Genomic DNA, 19,873 nt, shown 5'->3' with positions numbered 1-19,873 from the left:
TACCCAGTAGGTGATATGCTGTAATTGTTGAATATTAGGTAGTATTAAGATTGCATTTGCAGTTTGGAAAACTAATTTTGGGGATGTAACTACTAGAAATAGTAAGAGTGAAGGATAAAAATTCTATATGAAACGTATTCAAGGAATGTAGGGTGTGGGTTTTTTTTTTTAAAGGAAAAAAGAGACTAAAAGAGAGTAATATTGTCCTGAGGTAGTTATTTAGAGGTTGTTTAAAGGTTGTTCTAGAATGAGAAAGAGAGCAATGAAGGACAAAAACCTGAATGGATCTGGAAAGTTGTAAAGGGTCTGTGAAAAAGAAAGGGGAAAAAAAAAGGGAGAGAGAGAGAATCTTATCTCATGTGATCAAGTTGGCTAAGATTGAATGAATTTATTGTAAGGTTGTAAAATGAGCTTTAATAGTAATAGTGTACTGATGTAAAGCTAGAGTTTGTTTTTCTCTCTCAAAAGGACAGAGTTTCTTAGATAACTGATGAGCTCTTAGCATAAGACTGTAAAAGGTTTTTCTTTATTTTTTGAATAATCCACGTAGGAAACAAAGATTCTGTCTTTATGCTGTGGTGTGTTGTCTTTATTTTGTGCTCAGTTATTTAGGAGAACTGAATCTTCTCACCAACATTTAGATAAGCTAAGTTTTTTTTTTTCCTTTTTATAATCATTTTACCTCCTATATTTACTTTAAAAGTCTTTTATTGTTTCATAGTGATATGTGATCCTATTTAATCAGTTGCTCAAACTTTTTGTCATTTTTCACAACTTTTGATATTTTATCTTCCTCAAGTCAAATCCTAAATAAAATCTTGATCTCGAACTGACTTTGAGATTTCCCAGAGGGTTCCTAGAAAATCTCAAAAGATTTGTTCTTTCACCTTGTGAAAAGAGAGATATTTTGAAAATAATTAGGTTATTTCATATGTTTAATTGCATAACAACATTGTCAAATAAAAGCAGGGGATTTCTCTGGTGGTCCAGTGGTAAAGAATCCTCCTTCCAATGCAGGGGACGCGAGTTCGATCCCTGGTCGGGGAACTAAATTCCCACATGCCGCGGGGCAACTAAGCCCGTGCATCACAACTATTGAGCTCATGCGCCTCAACGAGAGAGCCTGAGTGCCGCAAACTACAGAGCCCACGCGCCCTGGAGCCCGCGCCCCAGCTAGAGAGAGAAAACCCACACGCCACAACTAGAGAGAAGCCGGTGCACCGCAACTACAGAGAAACCTGAGCAGACGGCGTGGCGTAACGAAAAAGATCCCGCATGCCTCAACAAAGATCCCGTGTGCCGCAACTAAGACCCCATGCAGCCAAAAATAATAATAATAAAATAAATAATAATAAGGAATTAAATAAACAAATATTTAAAAAATAAATCCACTGAAAATCTACATTAAAAAAAAATAAGAGGAGATACTTAACTTTCCCTGGGTTATATTTGCATGGGTACATATTGTTAATATAAGTATTTCAAAATTATGTAAAATTCATAGAAATTTGTCAGTGTTCATGATATCTCCTGATAGGTTATCAGTCATAATTCCAATTATTGTCCTTAATGTTGTATGTCACAGAAACAACAACATTTTCTTATCAGTTGCATTACAGTCGTCCCCCCTCATCTGCCATTTCACTTTCCATGGGTTTCAGTCAAACATAGTCTGAAAATATTAAATGGAAAATTCCAGAAATAAATAATTCGTAAGTTTTAAATTACGCTTCTGAGGAGCATGATGCAATCTTGTGCCATCCTGCTCTCTCCTGCTCAGGATCCCCAACTGCTGACATCGTCTGCTCCTGACATCTAACCATCAACATCGTCATGGTTCTTTGATCCAAGATCACCTGAAACAGATGACCCTTCTTCTGACTTTCTGTCATAAGGTCAAATAGTAGCCTAACACTACATCACAATGCCTATTCCATTCACCTCCCTTCATGTCATCTCATCATCCCAATAAGAAGGGTGAGTACAATACAAAAAGATATTTTGAGAGAGAGAGTGAGAGGGAGTCCCCATTCACATAACTTTTCTTACAATATAGTTACAATTTTTCTATTTTATTATTAGTTATTGTTGATAATCTCTTACTGTGCCTAATTTGTAAGTTAAACTTTATCATAGGTATGTTATGTATAGGAAAAAAACACGGTATATTTAGGGTTCAGTACTATCTGCAGTTTCAAGCATCCACTGGGGATCTTGGAACGTATCCCTTGTGGATAAAGGGAGGATGACTGTATTTTTATAATGAACTCTTCATAAATCTTTAATGATGGCCATTTTAAGTCTTTTGCTGTTCACAGATAGTTATTATTTTATTCTGATGCTTTCCTGAAAGCTCTTGCAATCAGCAATAAGCCAGAATGCTTTGTTCTCAACAAAAGGGACTGTCTTAGATATCCATGGAAAGGATTATGACAGGTACTCTGGGGTACAGGCTTCTGGTGGTATTGCTTAAATAACTTTGAGATCATACCACTGGACTGAGTAAGGATTTCCAGAACTTTAGTGGGGAAGCTGATGGGTTCAAAAAACAGCTAACCCAAGATCGATCAGAGCAAGAATTAACAACATGGGACTGAATGGACTGATGAGGAATGATTATCATTTTTATGGCCTTACGTTTGGAGCATTGCTAGTTCTTTAATATTCTATTTTCTGGATTTAAGGAATCCCTTTCTGTTTTCTCTTAAGCTAGCTATAACTCACAACAATTTAGTAAATTATACCTTTCTAAACAAAAATGAAACATTTGTATTTTCCTCCTTACCTGATCTCTCCAGAATTTGGAAACTCTTATTGAGTATTCTTATTTTCATGGCAATATAGTTATTTGCCTAGATTCAATAGGAATCTGTTTTCCTTGTATTGTAATTGGGAAAATTGGTGATATTACCAAGGCTTTGGCTGGAATGTCATACTTGAGAATAGCGTGCATCAGATATGAGCAGACAGTTGTAAGGAACTACAGTTGACTTTATGGAGCCAATGTTTGCAAAGCCCTCTTAAAAAAACAGGCCGGTACTGACTTACAGGGTTCCCAGTATTACAGATGAGTAAGGAAGGCCACTTAAGTTTCCAGGTCTATGAAACTTAAGCTGCTTTGGGAACCCCAAGGAGAGAGGAATTCACCCAAATCTACAGGTAATGTAGGTGAAGTCTGGTAGCAAGTCCTTAGCTTGGTGTCCTAGCCTTGAGAGACTTTTAAAAGTCCAATCTGAGATTCCTTAGGAAAGTTCCAGCAAAGCAAAGTTAAAAAGGCCTATGTGGACAATTATCATTTTTGCTGAAACTATATAAATGACCAGGCCAAATTTAATGAGACTAGACTCATTTTGTAAACAAGAGTTATTTTACTTTGATTATATTTGATCAGAATGGGGGTGATTGTACAGAGAAATTTTGTGTTTCAATGGAAAACTACAACCCATCCTTGTGAGTTATCAGATTCCATTCTTGTTCATTGTCTTTGAGCTATTTTTTACCTCTTTGTAAACTGGATCCTGCATTCATGCACATTTTGTCAGTAATTAATGCTTCCAATTTTTCTCCTACCCTCCTGGCTTGGCACCTCTGAAAACTAAAGCTGCCTTTTTCCTTCCTGAAGACCTGTAAGCTGAAGGTGGTTGCCTTGATATAACTTCAAAGGCTTTATCACCACAAGTGTTGGCCACTTAGAAGTTTCACAGGAACACTTGTGCCTCCCAATCTCTGCTCCAGGAAATGACCATGACAGTAACATTACCAGTATAATGCTCACTAAAGATGCTTCAAGCCCAAAATTGAGAAATCTTCTTGACAAGCTGCCCTCTGGACTTAAAAATTGGGTTTATCATCCTCTCCAACCTTTAGTCTTTGTTTTTCTCTCCTTTTGCAGACTTCTCACAACTTCTAACCTGAATCTCTCTCCACAGCAGTCAACTTAACTTCTTTTCTTGTCAAATTTCTAGGAAAGTTTTGATAGGGAAATGTGCAGACCCACTCAGACCTCCGAAGTTGCTGTAAAGATTATTTTAAAGTGAAAACATTTGCACTAAAAAGATGCAGAAAGAAATCTTATCTGAACTTCCCTTATCTGACTAAAGCAGAACCTCCAGAAAATACAGCTGCCATTAACCCCCTCCAGGGAGTTTTCTGTGAATTCAGCTGCCACAGAAACAGGCTGCCCGTTTCTATTAGCATCAAAAAGCCCAATAGTACCTTTCATACCTTTCTATTGAAACATTAAACACCCCCCTCACTTTTGTTACATTTTGTATATAAATTTTCAATCTCTGGCTATTGAGTGAGTTACTCATAGCTAAACCTCCTGCATGTATGGAGTACATGTGTAAATAAACCCTTTCTTTTCTCCTGTTAATCTGTTTACTGTCAGTTAATTTACAGGCCCCCAATCACTGGACCCAAGTTGAAAGAGGAAAAGTGTGTTCCCAAAAGTGACACAGTGAATGGTGGAATGTAGGCAGTAGTTTGACACCGGGAAGTCAGAACTGTTAAGATGTATAGAACTTCAAATGAAAATGTACATGATCCATAGTGGGGTGGAAGAGAAACATGGTGTCTAGAAATGGGTCCTCCAGGGAGCTTTCCATGATGAATTCATCACACCTCATGATTGCTTTCCAGTCTTAGAAGCCCTATTTATCATTATGCTGAGGAGGGATCCAGTTCTTGCAGGTGAACTTAACCTTAAGTAAATTCACTAGACTGAGTTACAAAACCTGAGGGTCATGGTTAATTTATTATAAGAACCAGATACCCTACAAATCAGCAACCCAATCCTAAGACTCAAGAGAAATGAAAACATACCTTCACAAAAAGATCTGTACATAAATGTTCATAACAGATTTAATCCTAAGAGCAAAAAACTCAAAGCAACCCAAATGTTAGGTAGTATATCGATATAATGGAGTACTATTCAACGATAAAAAGAATGAGTTCCTGATACAAACAACAACATGGACAAATTTCAAAAACCATTATACTGAACTAAAGAAGTCAGACAGAAGAATTCACACGATGTGGTTGCATTTACATGAAGTAATAAATTAGGCAAAACTAATCCACGGTGATAAAATTTTTTAAATGGTTGCTTAGAGGAAAGTGTGAGCAATTGACTGGAAAGATCCTTGTGGGAACTTTCTGGAATGATGGAAAAGTTCTATATCTTGATTGGAGAGGTGATCAAAGTATTTACAGTTCATGAAACTATACATTTAAAATACGGGATTACTATAAAATGTAAATTTTACCTCAATAAGATTATTGCAAATAAATATACACAAGGGAAGGAGACACCGACATGGAGTGAATGTGAGAAACTTGATAATGTAGGAGAGCTGATTTGCAAGTGAATTTAAAGTTTCAAAGAACAAATACAAGGAATTGACAAAGAGAAAAATTATGCGTGTCACAGTAGGAAAACAAGACATAGAAAAAGCAGCAAACCACATATTGAAGAATTAGGTGAGTAGGGTAATTTGTATATTTTTCATTGTCCTAAGATTATAAGCATGAGAGACAGAATGGAATTAACTGGCCCTTAGGGTGCCAGAGGGGCTGAGGACTCCTGGCAGCGTTCATCTGGGGTCCCTGCTGATTTGCCTTTAGTGTCCTGATGACCAATGTACAAAATGATAGCGGCTGCTCAGAGTTATAATAGATTCATTCTGGGAAGTGGTGTCCTAGGAACCACTGTGACCTGGCTCCTGGGTGGAGGCCTTGGGAAGGCTCAGGCTTCCAGAGGAAGTGCTCTGCCGCGGCCACAGCGGACTCAGCCTCATTTAAGGTATAAAATGTCAGTTTTCAGTCAGAGTCACGGCAGACTTGCCCCGAAGATTCTGGAGATTTAAGTGCATTTGAATAAACATAATTCACATTCTTAGCCAAAATCTGATCAGAATACTCCAAACATTTCATGCCTGCCATGCTCAGTTATAAATCCCTTGAGATGCACTCTATTTCTGGTTCCCAATTAAGCTGAAACAAGAACAGCTTTTTGCATCACATTTTGGCATATTCACTCAACCCAGGTAGGCCAGAGATTAGTGAAAGTGGAAACTAACAAAGGAATGAAATTGCCCTATCTTCTGAAAAAGTGGGAAATTTGTTTTTGCAGTACTGGGTAAATGTTTGTGTGGTTCTGACTTTCCTAAATGGATAGTGTGATTTTTACTTTCATTTTTATGCTGAAACAGCTCCCTTCCTAGATAACCTCTCTATGTACAGCATGTGAATCCATATGATTTAATTCTGACATTTCCTGTCATGGCACTCTGAAATCTTGTCATTACTTTTTAAAAAGATCTACTCAATGTAACATTTCTTTTCAAATTCCCTGGAAATCTCATAAAGAACTATATTATTGCCTACTTCAATTTGCAAAGTGAATTTCATGTTAGCTAGGTTTTTCCTAATATATTTTCACATATATAACTACAAATATATGTTTTTGTAGATTCACATATCATGTCAAAATTTATGATTTGATTCATTGTGCCCCTAAAATTTGTGACTCTTGAAAAACATTTTTGATAAAAAAAATTCATACTGGTGTTGACGCATATAGAACATGAATTTTAGCTTACAAAAACCTAATGGTTAAAACTTATAACCTATACAATTCTTAACGGTTTTTATACTTGTACTTCCCTAACCTTCATTAACAACTAATTTCAATTTATTTCACATATGGGCATTTTTTGTTTGACTTAAATGATGTATTTTTGTATGCTTGGTGTCATTTGTTGTATGAGCTATTTTTAACATTACTCATTTCACCAATTTAAAATGTTATATTTTCTGGTGTCATTATAGTATTATATATCACTTGTTTATCTGAAATTTTAGAATTACCTTTACAGTTCTGAAGGCACAGTGCTGAGTTACTGGAATGCAGTCGAATAATCTAGGTAAGAATATAGTTTTTAATGTACTTTTCATATAAAATATGTTTATTTTTTGAATTCCCCTTGAATATGTACATATATATAAATATTTTTGTATGTGTAATGTATACACTGAGTGCAGTGGGTAATTATAAATTACACAGGTAATAACACTTTGAAAACTGGTGAGATATACTAGCAAGTTTCCTACTTATGACTACCAAATTATGTTTAAATTTTTATTTACAAATTGGCTTTTAGAAACTTTGAAATCGTTATAAAACAAAATAAAATGAAAATTTAAATTCTAGTCAGACTTAATTTGAGGGTACTTCCCAGCCACAGCCACTTCTCTGAGAACTGTCCCTTACCACAGAGGTGACCGTGATGTTTCAAAGTGGCCATCAACTATGCAAAAGTTGATTGAACAAAAGTATGGGTGCCTGGTTAGAGTGAAACCAATCCAGAAGCTAGGTTTGGCCAGACCTATTCTCTCTCTGAAGAATCAAGGATTAAGAATCGTGACATGGTGAGAATGAATCCATTGTAACAGAGGATTTGCCTAGAAAGTCATTTGCTTAGAAAGTTGGTGCAGGTAGTTGATGGGGGATGGGAGGATGCATCTTTTGACCCTGGGCATGATGAGTGGAGAAATAGTTGGTCTGCACAGAGAGAGAGAAATTAGAGAAGAGCACCCATGGTGCCCCAGAGACTCCTATGTGACAGCACATATAAGTTCCTGATAGATTTCTAACTCCTGGCTCTAAACCCTTATTCAGTCAAGCAGTGCCCCCTACCTTTCTGTTCCAGGGGATTCCCCATTCATTCTTTAATAAAATTATCTTTTTCCTTTGGTTAAATGGAGTTTAAATTTTTTTTTCTCCTATGTCTCCAAGAGATCCTACCTAAGTTATCTGGCTGAAAATAGCTCTATTAAACAGAACATAGCAGAATTACCAATACTACTTACCAATGTTTGGGGTTCTGGGAATAGCAGTACATGTGAAATAAGAAGAAGGAGGAGAGAGTTTCAATTTTTCTCATGAATTTCAGGCTAAGTTTAGACAAAATTTCAAAATAGGCAAAATGTGAGCATGATACCTTGCTACTCCTTTTCTGTACTCTGGTCTCCCATTGTTCTTCCTGATATCCTAAGCCCTCTACCACAAATTCTTATTTTGAGGACGATAAAATAAATCTATGTCGCTTCCCAAAGTTTCTAACATCACAATACTATTTACTGTTTCTACTCAACAAAATTGATATAGCATTAAGTGGAAGGCACATAATCCCTGGAATGTGAAATTACAACTATGTCACATACCTGCAATTACCCTGTGGTCTTGGTCAAGTTTTTTAAACTTTTGAACCTCAGTTATCACACATCTCTAAATCTAACCCATTCACATGTATTGTGATTTCAGTTAATAGTGACCAAGAACTCTGACTCAATTATTTTAAACAATAAGGCAGATGAATTCATTCATATAACCCAAAATCCTAAGGGTGTCCAGTAACTCAAGTATTTAAGTTAGTGGCTAAGTAACATGACTAAGGACACTGGAACTTTCCATCTTTCTGTCATCCATTTCCAGGATGGTAATTTAACAACCTCCTGGAAGTAAGATGACTTCTGCAGTTCTGGTTTTATTCCCTTTGAAGCGTATGTAGCCTCACATGCCAATACAGGTGTCCCCTGATTTTCAAAAGTTCACTGTATACCACTTCACTTTTATGAAATACATTAATACCTATTTTTGCTAACTGGAAGAAATCCAAAGAATATTTTCATTTTTAGGAAAAAAAGTTGAAAAGGAAAAATAGCGTTCAGTGTTCGTTTTGCAGGTGCAATTATAGAGGCAGCAACACCCTGAGCAGCGAGAGTGGCCCCGCCAAGCTCCTTCCCCAGGAAACACACTCAGTATCTCAGTATCAAGCTGCCATAGCTTTAAACAGTGTCTGTGAGCTTCTGTGCTTTATCTCGATTTATTTTGTGCATCCATTTGCAAGATGTGTCCTAAGTTAATTGCATCTTCACTTGATGCCATTTTGGCTTATGAAAGGTTTCATAGGAACACTCTCTTTTCAGGTACCAGGGGAATCTGTATAAGAACATCTGATGGAAGAAAAGGGACAGATTTCTTCCTGTGCATCCTTTTCCTTCTTCTTTTTTTTTTTTAGATCAAAATAACCTTTTCTGGAAGCCCTTCAACAGGCCTCCTGCATATCTCATTGTCCTGAAATGAACTACATGCTCACCCCAAACCCATCATTAGTAAGGCAAATGAAAAAAACCATGACTAGTTTAGACTTTTCTTGCTTTAACCCTGAGTCACAATGAGGTATGGGAAGTACCCAAAATCAGGGTTTTATGCAAGCAACCAATAGTAGGCAACCAACAGTGTCTTTGTGTCACATGACATTTATGAGTGTCACGCTAGATAATACATGTGACAAGTCTTTTTAAATTTTAAAGATCTGGGGGCTTCCCTGGTGGCGCAGTGGTTGAGAATCTGCCTGCCAATGCAGGGGACACGGGTTCGAACCCTGGTCTGGGAAGATCCCACATGCCTCGGAGCAGCTGGGCCCGTGAGCCACAACTACTGAGCCTGCGCATCTGGAGCCTGTGCTCCGCAACAAAAGAGGCCGCGATACTGAGAGGCGCGCGCACCGCGATGAAGAGCGGCCCCCGCTTGCCACAACTAGAGAAAGCCCTCGCACAGAAACGAAGACCCAACACAGCCATAAAAATAAATTAATTAATTAAAAAAAAATTTTTTAAAGTTCTGAAAAAAATGTATACATATTGTTTTACAACTACTCTAATAAATAAAAACTACCATTCTGACAATGTAGTTGCTTTAAGTTATTAGGAGGAAAGCAATTATATTAAACATTTTCAGGCTAATTCCCACTAACTTGTGAATCACTATTATATAGTGATTTATATAGTCTTTTTATTCTCTTGAAAGCTATTTGTATTTCAAGAAGAGGATGCTAAATAAGCCAATTAATTTACTGATGAATAGATTTTCCTGGATAAGTCAGAGCGACCTGACAAATGTTGGCAGTACGGGAGAAATTATCAGGAGGCTTGGTGAAAACACATCCTCCAGTTGCCTCTGGAAACCACCTGCAAAGGCAGCGCTCCTAAAGTGCTCCCCCTTACCACCGCTTCTTCCCTTCCTCTTGTTCAGAACTCAGAGTTTCTGCAAAATGTCAACATCGTCCTGCAGTCTTCATACATATGGTAGAGGGGTCATCAGTGATCTTAGGAATTCCTTTGAGTGTATATCATTTCAAAATTGTCTTTGGATTTGGCGACTCGCTGTATCAAATTTGGCACAGTTTGAAAAATTGTAGAAATTTTATCTTTCAGAGCTTCAAGGTTATGATGGAAAATTTAAAGTTACTTGGGTTATTTTTAGTGTTGCCTTGAGAATCCTCTCTATCTGAAGACTTGATTGTTCAGCCTAGTGAGAAATAGGTATGATGACTAATCCTTACACAATTTTAAGTTTGGGCTCGAACGAAATGCAGTCAGTACTATGACTGGCATGCTTTAAGACAACACGTATTTTGCCGAGTGCCAACCGAGCAGAAATTCCCCTATTACATTTATTTATATGGACAAGTACATTGCCTCTGGCTCTGGCATGGTGGCTTTCACATAATAAGCTTTCAATAAATCCTCGTGGATTTGAATAGAAAGGAACTGAATTGAAAAATGGTCATATTTTTATAGGCCTCCTACCATTGACTTGGTAACAAAACTCCAGTTTTTAGATATCACCAGAGTTCTGTCTGTTGTCATTTCATGACCCAGTTTTATAGTATCTGAGTCTCTCATGTACCTACAACACACTTCTGGAATGTGTCATCTTCCTTAAAACTTCTTGATTAATTACTGAAAGATCAAGTACTTTTGCTCATCCTATCTAGTCTACAACACAATTCAAATATCTTTTTCCCAGTTGTAAAATGTGTTTAATTCTGTCATTGTATGTTCTCTCTATAATATAGGCTCTTTATTATGTATTATGTATTTGTTAATGAATGTATATATAGTGATATAATAATCCTTATCTCCGTGAAAGAAAGATTTTACTCTCCAGTGAAATCATTTAGAGCACTTGTGTAAGGAGGTTGGAAAGATATGAGATAGTTCCTGATATTAGGCCTATAACCCACTTCTTATGACTTCATTACTTTTTTCCAGGTAGTTAATTATTAATGTAGAAGTCTGTGTGGTCAGTAAGGAGCAACCCCTTCTGCAAGGCCAACAACGTTGATGAGGCAGATGTCTTTACTGAAGAGATCTGTAACCTACCTTTCAAAAGGCCACCTTTTAACTACCTGTGTGTCCAGCCTGTGTATAATCACACAGGGGAACTGGCCCTTGTCCTCAATGACTTTATTTTGAGACCCTTTTGTTTAAAAGTTTAAAATTTTACCTGGAATTATTGTATATTTTGTGAAATTTAGAAAGGTATAGGAAAAGCTGTCTACTCAAAATAAAAAATTTTAAATAAAAGTTAATGAGCTTGAAAAAACATTTTGAAGTGAATTTATGTTCTTAAAAAATCTATACATTTCAATTATGCTTAAAGAAATATTTTAAATGCATTTTTATTGAGTTTAAATTAGGGATAAACAGAAGCAGCCTAAGTAACTTGCTGGCTCCACTTCTTAGATCTTTCTTCCAAAATACTTTAGACCTAAACAGTGCCAGTTTTATGCAAAATAAATAAACAGATAAATAAATCTGGGAGAAGCATTGAACTTCATAAGCTCGTTTGGCTTGAGGTAAATTTTGGTTTTGATTTGTTAATTTTAGTCCTTTGGCCGGTTGACCTATCTAAAGAGTAGATAATGGAGAAGAATTGGTTCAGTTTTAAGAGAAAATTGGATCATATTTAAGAGAAGATTTTTTTCTCCTTAAAATTTGCTACTGAGACTGAGAGTAGGAATAGTAAATGACTGCAAATGAAAGATCTTTTGGGGCAATTAAAATGTTTTAAAACTGGATTGTGGTGATGGTTGCACAATTCTGTCAATTTACTAAAAATCATTGACACGTACACTTAAAATAGGCATATTTTATGTTATGTAAATTACTTCATTAAACTTATTAAACACATATGTACATAAATAAAATAATACAACCCTCACACAAAGCAAAAAAAAAAAAAAAAAAAAAGCCTGCTTCTGGAGAGATAATATGATTTAAACATCTGTTAATGAGCTAGATTTATAGCATACTTGGTTAGATAGTAAGTATATTAGCCTGCTTTAGTAAGAACATAATTAAAACTAAATAGTAAAACAAAACCTACCTGTGTAAATATTCAATATTAAATGGTCACTGTTTCAGAGTCATTGACAGGCATCTGTTTTCCCCCTTGGGCAGAATCCTCCTCTTATAAGATTCCAGCAAGCACCAAAGAAAAGCAAAAACTTGATCTTCAAAATAAGCTTTCATCAAAGTAAAATATTGCTTCATATTGTCTTTACTTAAAATTTAACTCTCCATGTAATAGGAAAACCTCTTCTTTCATCAATTGGGAGAAGGGGTAAAATCTGGAACTAAAAAAACAAAAACTAAAAAACAACCTCTTCTTAACAGCTTAAATTAGATTTAGGGGCCAATTTTTTCTCTTTTATTCCTGGAGTAGCAAAAATATATCAATATCCTTCCGTTAAACTTAAAAAAATTTGCTAAGTAGATTATAGAGCCAAGATTCAAACCCAGGAGAATTGGATCTGAAGCCTGTGTGTGTATATCACTACATTGTAGTCATTCATATGTGTGCAGACAAAGGGGGAGTCTTCAAGATGAACCCCTGCAATTTTTTTCCTGACAAAAATTGATTGAGGCTTATAAAATATGTCCATTGCTTCTATGAGAAAGAGATTATAAGAAGATGGTTCTGAGGAGAAAATTAAAAGTACTAATGAGATGTGTGAAGAACAATAGCACAGGGATAAAATGAAGTTTTCCATTCAAGAATCTGGTTTAGTGAGCCTGAAACAGTCCACACACAGCTGCTGTGGTCAGGGTAGGAATGTGAAAGTTCTCATGCGGGAGGTAACAGTAAATGAATTCAGCTCCAAGGTGGGAAGGCTATATCAGATTATCCTATTCCCATTCTTAAAAAACAAAACAAAACAAATCAGATTATATAAAATGTCCCTTTTTGTCACAGGGAACAGAAGGTTAGAAATGGGTCAAATACAGATAATTAATTTTCAAGATAAGATAACCAGTCATTTGAAGTGAGCAATTTGAAATATCACATATCTTCCTATGTTCCAGAATTACATGGACAATTGCAGTAGCTAGTAATCACAGAGCTAGTTGAAGAGAGAGAAATACAATTGATTAATACTGAATCTAAAATGAGAGCCTTTAAGAGTTATCTAAAAGAGAATAAATGAATAAATCCTTTCTGCAATTAACAGCTAAGTTTTTTGTTTTTTGGGGTTTTTAAAATAAATTTATGTATTTTATTTTTGGCTGTGTTGGGTCTTTGCTGCTGCGAGCGGGCTTTCTCTAGCTGTGGTGAGCGGGCTTCTCATTGTGGTGGCTTCTCTTGTTGCGGAGCACGGGCTCTAGGCGCGCAAGCTTCTGTAGTTGTGGCTTGCAGGTTCTAGAGCGCAGGCTCAGTAGTTGTGGCACATGGGCTTAATTGCTCCACAGCATGTGGGATCTTCCCGGACCAGGGCTCGAACCCTTGTCCTTTGCATTGGCAGGTGGATTCTTAACCACTGCACCACCAGGGAAGCCCAACAGCTAAGTTTTAAAAGTAAGAAAATAGTCATTACAATATGGAGATAATGCATTAAGATGTGAACAGCATAGGCTATAGAAGATCCGCTCATGTGAAAAACAAACAAACAAACAGGATAGAATGATCAATCTGAAAGAGATCTCAGACTAGGGAAGAACAGAAATATTTCCTTTAGCCACAGTTGGCTGAGAGATTCTTTTCTATTTCCTAGTCAGGAGAATTTTGCAGTTAATACCAGAATCGCTTGTCATTTTGCATTACTTGTCTAAATAATAAACTGTAGATAGCCTTCATTCAATGAATGCTAAACCTATCACTCTAAATCTATTATTTTGTGGTTTTAGAAAGTTTAGCAGCATGGTACAGCAGGAAAAGAACAGACTTTGGAGTTAGAAAGACAAGTGTTCTCTTATGAGCTCTACCTCTCACTAACCATGCCCTTGAGTGGTTTACTTAATCTTTTCTCATCTGTAAAATAAGGATAATAATATCTATGGTGGTGGCTGTAGATATCTTTGTAGGAGGAGCCTAGAGATGGAAGTCTTGTTGGTAAGGGGTGAAGGGATTTGTCTTGAAGCTACATTTGGAGAAGAAGCACACTGTTTTTACTTAAATTTATTTGAAGTGATGGAAATTATAGGGAAGTTAAAGATCACTCCCATATTCAAGTCCCTCATTGGCACCACCATGGGATGTAGTGGGAAGATTTTTGGGGTAACTGAAGCATCAAATTCACTAGGTACTCAGCAAATATTAGTTCTCTTCACTGTAACTCTCCTGTGAATTCAGATTTTACATGGGTAGATATTAGAGTAAAAATTCTGATTACTGGAGGGAAAAAAAATCAGGTAAGTTGCACATCTGACAGGCTAGCACTTGGAGAAGAACTGTTTCTATCTTGATTGGCTACATATAAAAAAGCACCAATTATTAGGGGCATGTTGAATTACAGACGAGAACAAAGAAGTTTCTAATATCAGAATATCTTTGTTCCTCTCCCTTTCTCTCTACTGACTGTGAATTTATGAAAATAACACCACAAGCATAAAATTGGAAAATTTAGAAAAGACTAAAGAATGCAAAGAAACAAGTAACACTCATAGATGATCCCACTACGTAAATATAACCGCCATTAACATTTCATTCATTCAGCAATTCCTAGGAATGCCTGCTGTATGCTATCTACTTTTTGGCAGTGTGGTTACAAAAATGACTAACACAGTCTGTCCTCAAGGAGGAGTAGAGAAAAGAGATTTTTTTTCCAGCTTTGTACCGTTAACATGTAGTGTGCAGATTAGGAATTTATTTTATATTCTCTCTGCTGTTTTAAATCTTTTTATAAAGTGCAGTATTTTGTAAGATAGGGAAGTGAGGTCTGGTCTCTCTGCTATTCCTGTAGGCAGCAGTTGGGAAATAAAAGCACACTGCCCAACCAAGATCCTCAGGAAAGGTGGGTCTGGGGTGAAGGTTACGTACAGAGACCTTTCCTTGCCCTGCAAACCTGGCATTTCTCATCTGAGTTCATCTTTAAAGATGTCAGAGAGCTTTTGCAATGTTTTACAGTATTTTCCATTAAAAATGTGTCATGTAAATCAATCATGGCTTCAATTTTTCTGTCAGACTCGCATAACCTTAAACCAAAGCTTTCAAAATTAATCAAAAGAGTAAGTCAATTTAATTTTTCATGAGAGAATAACAGTATGGGGTTTGTCTTCAGTTATCTCAACTATAAATATGTATTAATACATTTTGGTTAATAAATTTCTATTCAATTAGAAATAGAAAGCAAGTTTAAAGCAAGTTTAAAAGATGGGTAATTTTTAAAAGTCTAGTCTTAATTTCTGCATAAATAACCAATTGCTTTTTAAACACAACTTTCCCGTTTCTGTGCAAAATACAGAAAACCGTGACAAAAATTAGAAGCTAACTATCCTACATTCTTGATTCATTCACTTATTCACCTAACCACCCACCCACACAGTCTATAAATATTTGTAGGCCTAGCATTCTATGGCATGCTAGGCCTTTGGTTGGGCATGAGGAATGCACAGCTAAACAAGAGCCAGTTAGTCTCTATCTAATGGTAAAGACAGACATAAAATCAGAGAGTTAAAACATCATCAGAGAAGTGATAACCACAGACATCATGAGGGAGGAGGGAAGGCGCTGGTATCAGCCTGAGGAGCAAGGAAGGAAGGGTTATGGGAAGGTATCTTGGAGGAAGTGCTCCTGGGCTGAATTTTAAAGGGGAAGTATCAATAGAATGAAAAGTTTGAAGATTTTGGAGGCATTCTAGTTGGAGAAAATCACATGAGGCAAAGCAAAGAGATGAAACAGTGGAATGTGGACAGAGAGTCCTCGAGTGTTAACCAAGGCCAGAGAGACGATTAGGAGCTGGACTATCGATTAAAAATTACTTGATAACATCAGTTTGAATAGCTACATGATGTTCTATCATATCAGTGAGTCATAATCTATGTACGTGCTTCCCTAGTACTCAGTATCTTGATCATGTATATTTTTTCACTGTTATAAAACAGTTCTGATGACAATTATTGTGCATAAGGCTTTGTCTACTTTCCCGATTATTTACTTAAGAAAAATATCTTAACAGGACACCTTCAATCACAGCTAACAGAAGAAAGCAACTCAAAGCGGCTTAAATAATGTAGGGAATTTTTCCATCCTATAACTTGAAATACAGATGAGGGAAGATTTCAGGGTTGGTCAATCCATCAGCTCAATGATGTCACCAGACACCCAGTTTCTCTCTGTCTCTCTGCCCCGCATCCTCAGTTAGCTTCATCTGAAGGCTAACTCCCCTGGGGTTGAAGAGTGGCTGCCAGCAGTGAACAAAGCTGTTTGATTTCTTGATTTTGCCCAATGAGAGACTCAAGCAACTGTCAAACAAGAGGCTAAGATTAGTCAGCTATCCCGAACCAGTTCTGAGTCCACACACAATGCCATGCGCTGATCATTGGCTCAGGTTGGGTTATATGAACCAGTATTGGTTTCTGTCTCATCAATCGTTAATGTTCCAATAAGTGACCAAAGAATATGATCATGAATATGAATAATTTCTGAATGAGGAAATGAAATATCAGATATAGATAGGAAAAAAATACCTCATACAAACTGAACATTTTCTCATTATTTTTTTGTTTACGAACAAACAAGCCAATAGTAAAGGAATTATGTTTTCCTTGAAGTTTAATAAAAATTTTCTGAGACTCTCTGGTATTTGTACCATAAAAATAGTTTAAAAATACTTTTTGAGATAGTTAAAATAATACAAATAAATAGTCAATGTTTCCTTCCCCCAGAGAGATGTATATCTATGTTGACATAACTACGTTGACTCTTTTCTACAAGTATACAAATATATGTATTTTTACCAAAAAATAGCACAATACTTTATATATGTTATACAATTTTCTTTTTTTAACTTAATATAACCTATTTTATTGTCAATTCATAGAGAACTACCTCATTCTTCTTAATAGCAATATAATATTCCATTACATGGAACTAGTATAATTTAGTCAGTCTATTTAGATGGTCTAATAATTGAAGTACTTGGAAGAGGCAATTTCAAAGTTTAGTCCTGGTCTTTACATAGCTAAAGAAGATATTAATATATAGTTGTATATTGGTTCCATGGGGACCCAAGGGATTGGTTCCATGGTTCCAGGACCCCTGCGGATATCAAACTCCATGAATGCTCAAGTCCCTTATATAAAATGTCATAGTATTTGCATATAATCTATGTACATCCTCCTTTATGCTTTAAATCACCTCTAGATTACTTAAAATGCCTAAAAGAATGTAAATGTTATATAAATAGTTGGTGGTGTGTGGTAAATTCAAGTTTAGTATTTTAGAATTTTCTAGAATTTTTTAAAAATATATTTTTGACCTGCACTTGGTTGAATCCATGGATGTGGAACCCACAAAAGAGAGGGTCAGTTGCACATATTTAATATAATAACATAATTTATTTTCTACATTGGTTAGCTCAGTCTGGAGCAAGCATACTGCTGGAGAATGCAGTATTCATAAGTATGCACCCATTTTATGAAAAAGGGGTATGATTTTCCAAAAAGGAGATGGAGATATATATGAGGATTAGGAGAAGAAAATGCTCCCATTGTGGGTTGCCTGCAAGCTTGAAGATAGAGGAGCAGAATATCTTTAAAGGAGAGGGTTGAGTGCCATAGTGCCTTTTCTTGTTGATGTTGTTGGCTGTGCCCTGCGGCATGCGGGATCTTGGTTCCCCGACCAGAGATGACCAGGGATCGAACCCGTGCCCCCTGCAGTGGAAGTGCAGAGTCTTAGCCACTGCACCACCAGGGAAGTCCCAAGTGCCACAGTGATGGAAAATCTTTCTTTTACTCTAAACTTTTCATGAAGCTGGCTATATGCCCAAAGGCCTTGTGTGAATGATGTTTTCGTAGTAATCTCAGAAAAGGAGGGTTGTGTTCCTATGTGGGATGACGCACTGAACAGGGACAGTTTACATGTGACAGAACTAATTCCATGGAAGCAGGATTTTGGAACCAGAAGAGACTAGGAAACATCTATGCTTTCTTCTCCTCAGAGTTCCCAAGAAGTATTGGGTGGAGTGCAGGACACACTTCTAATACAATTAAGATCTCAAAGGATGGGGTACTTTGCATGACATCTGTGTTATATTTTTCTTTGTGTACTTGCTAAAATACTTTTTCAAGATAGATTTCTAGAAGTGAGGTTGCTGGGGCAAATCATATAAACTTTGGCAATGGTGGCCTGGGTCTAAATTTGGTAACTGATTCATATGTTACTTTGAGCACTCCACGAGAAGCTGACTGACAAGGCACGTGACCTATGTGTGTGTGTCTGTATAAATGTCCTCCTTTTTGGAGGATTTCCTTTTCTCTCTCTTGTGACTTGCAGGTATTTTATAATTAAGGTATCTGAAATAAATGGAAAGATATCCTATGTTTATGGATTGGAAGAATTAATATCGTCACAGTATCCATTCTTCCCAAAGCAATCTACACATTCAATGCAATCCTTATCAAAATTCCAATGGCATTTTTCACAGAAATAAAAATAATCCTGAAATTTGTATAGAACCACAAAAGACCCCAAATAGCTAAAGTCATCTTGAACAAGGAGAATAAAGCTGGAGGCATCATACTGCCTAATCTCAAAATATATTACATAGCTATAGTAATCAAAATCATGTGGAACTGGCATAAAAACAGACACCCAGACCAATGGAACAGAATAGAGAGCCCAGAAATAAACCCACACATATATAGTCAACTCATTTTCTGCAAAGGCTCTAAGAATATAAAATGGAGAAAGGATTGTCTCTTCAATAAATGGTGGTAGGAAAACTGGATATCCACATGTGAAAGAATGAAATTGGACCCTTATCTTATACCGTACACAAATGTCAACTCAAAATGGATTAAAGACTTAAACTTAAGAGCTGAAACTATAAAACTTCTAGGAAAAAAAAACAGGGGAAAACCTCCTTTACCTTGTTCTTGGCAATTATTTTTTGGAATTGACACCAAAGGCACAGGCAACAAAAGCAAAAATAAACAAGGAGCACTATACCAAACTGAAAAGTTTCTGCACAGCAAAGGAGACAATCAACAGAATGAAAAGACAACCTACAAAATGGAGAAAATATTTGCAAACCACATATCTGATAGTTAATATCCAACATATATAAGGAACTCATATAACTCAATAGCAAAAATAAATAAATAACTTGATTAAAAAATTGGCCAAGGACCCAAATAGACATTTTTCCAAAGAAGACATACAAATGGCCAACATGAATATGTAAAAATGCTCAACATCACTAATCATCAGGGAAATGCAAAAAAAAAATCCCGCAATGAGGTATCACGTCCCAACTGCTAATGGCTATTATCAAAAAGGCAAGAGACAGCAAGTGTTGGCAAGGATGTAGAGCAAAGGGAAACTTGGGCACTGTTAATGGGAGTGAAAATTGGTACAGCCATTATGGAAAACAATATGGAGGTTTCTCAAAAAATTAAAAATGGAATTACCATATGATCCAGCAATCCCAGTTCTGGGTATGTATCTAAAAGAAATAAAATCACTATCTTGAAGAGATATCTGCACTTTCATGTTCATTGCAGCACTACTCACAGTAGCTAA

General features: G+C 36.4%; 1 long non-coding RNA gene across 1 annotated transcript in view; it reads left to right on the top strand.

The window, feature by feature from the left end:
• LOC309612517 overlaps positions 1 to 19,873 on the top strand; it is a 32,396-nt gene extending 12,523 nt beyond the window's left edge. Inside the window, exon 2 of the long non-coding RNA XR_014235239.1 lies at positions 1 to 19,873. This exon is cut by the window's left edge and continues 8,931 nt beyond it. This is a non-coding gene — a long non-coding RNA (uncharacterized lncRNA).

This window comes from Balaenoptera borealis (genome assembly GCF_965194805.1).
Source record: "Balaenoptera borealis genome assembly, chromosome: 15".
NCBI classification, from domain to species: Eukaryota; Metazoa; Chordata; class Mammalia; order Artiodactyla; family Balaenopteridae; genus Balaenoptera; species Balaenoptera borealis.
This window is presented reverse-complemented; position numbering and strand designations above follow the sequence as displayed.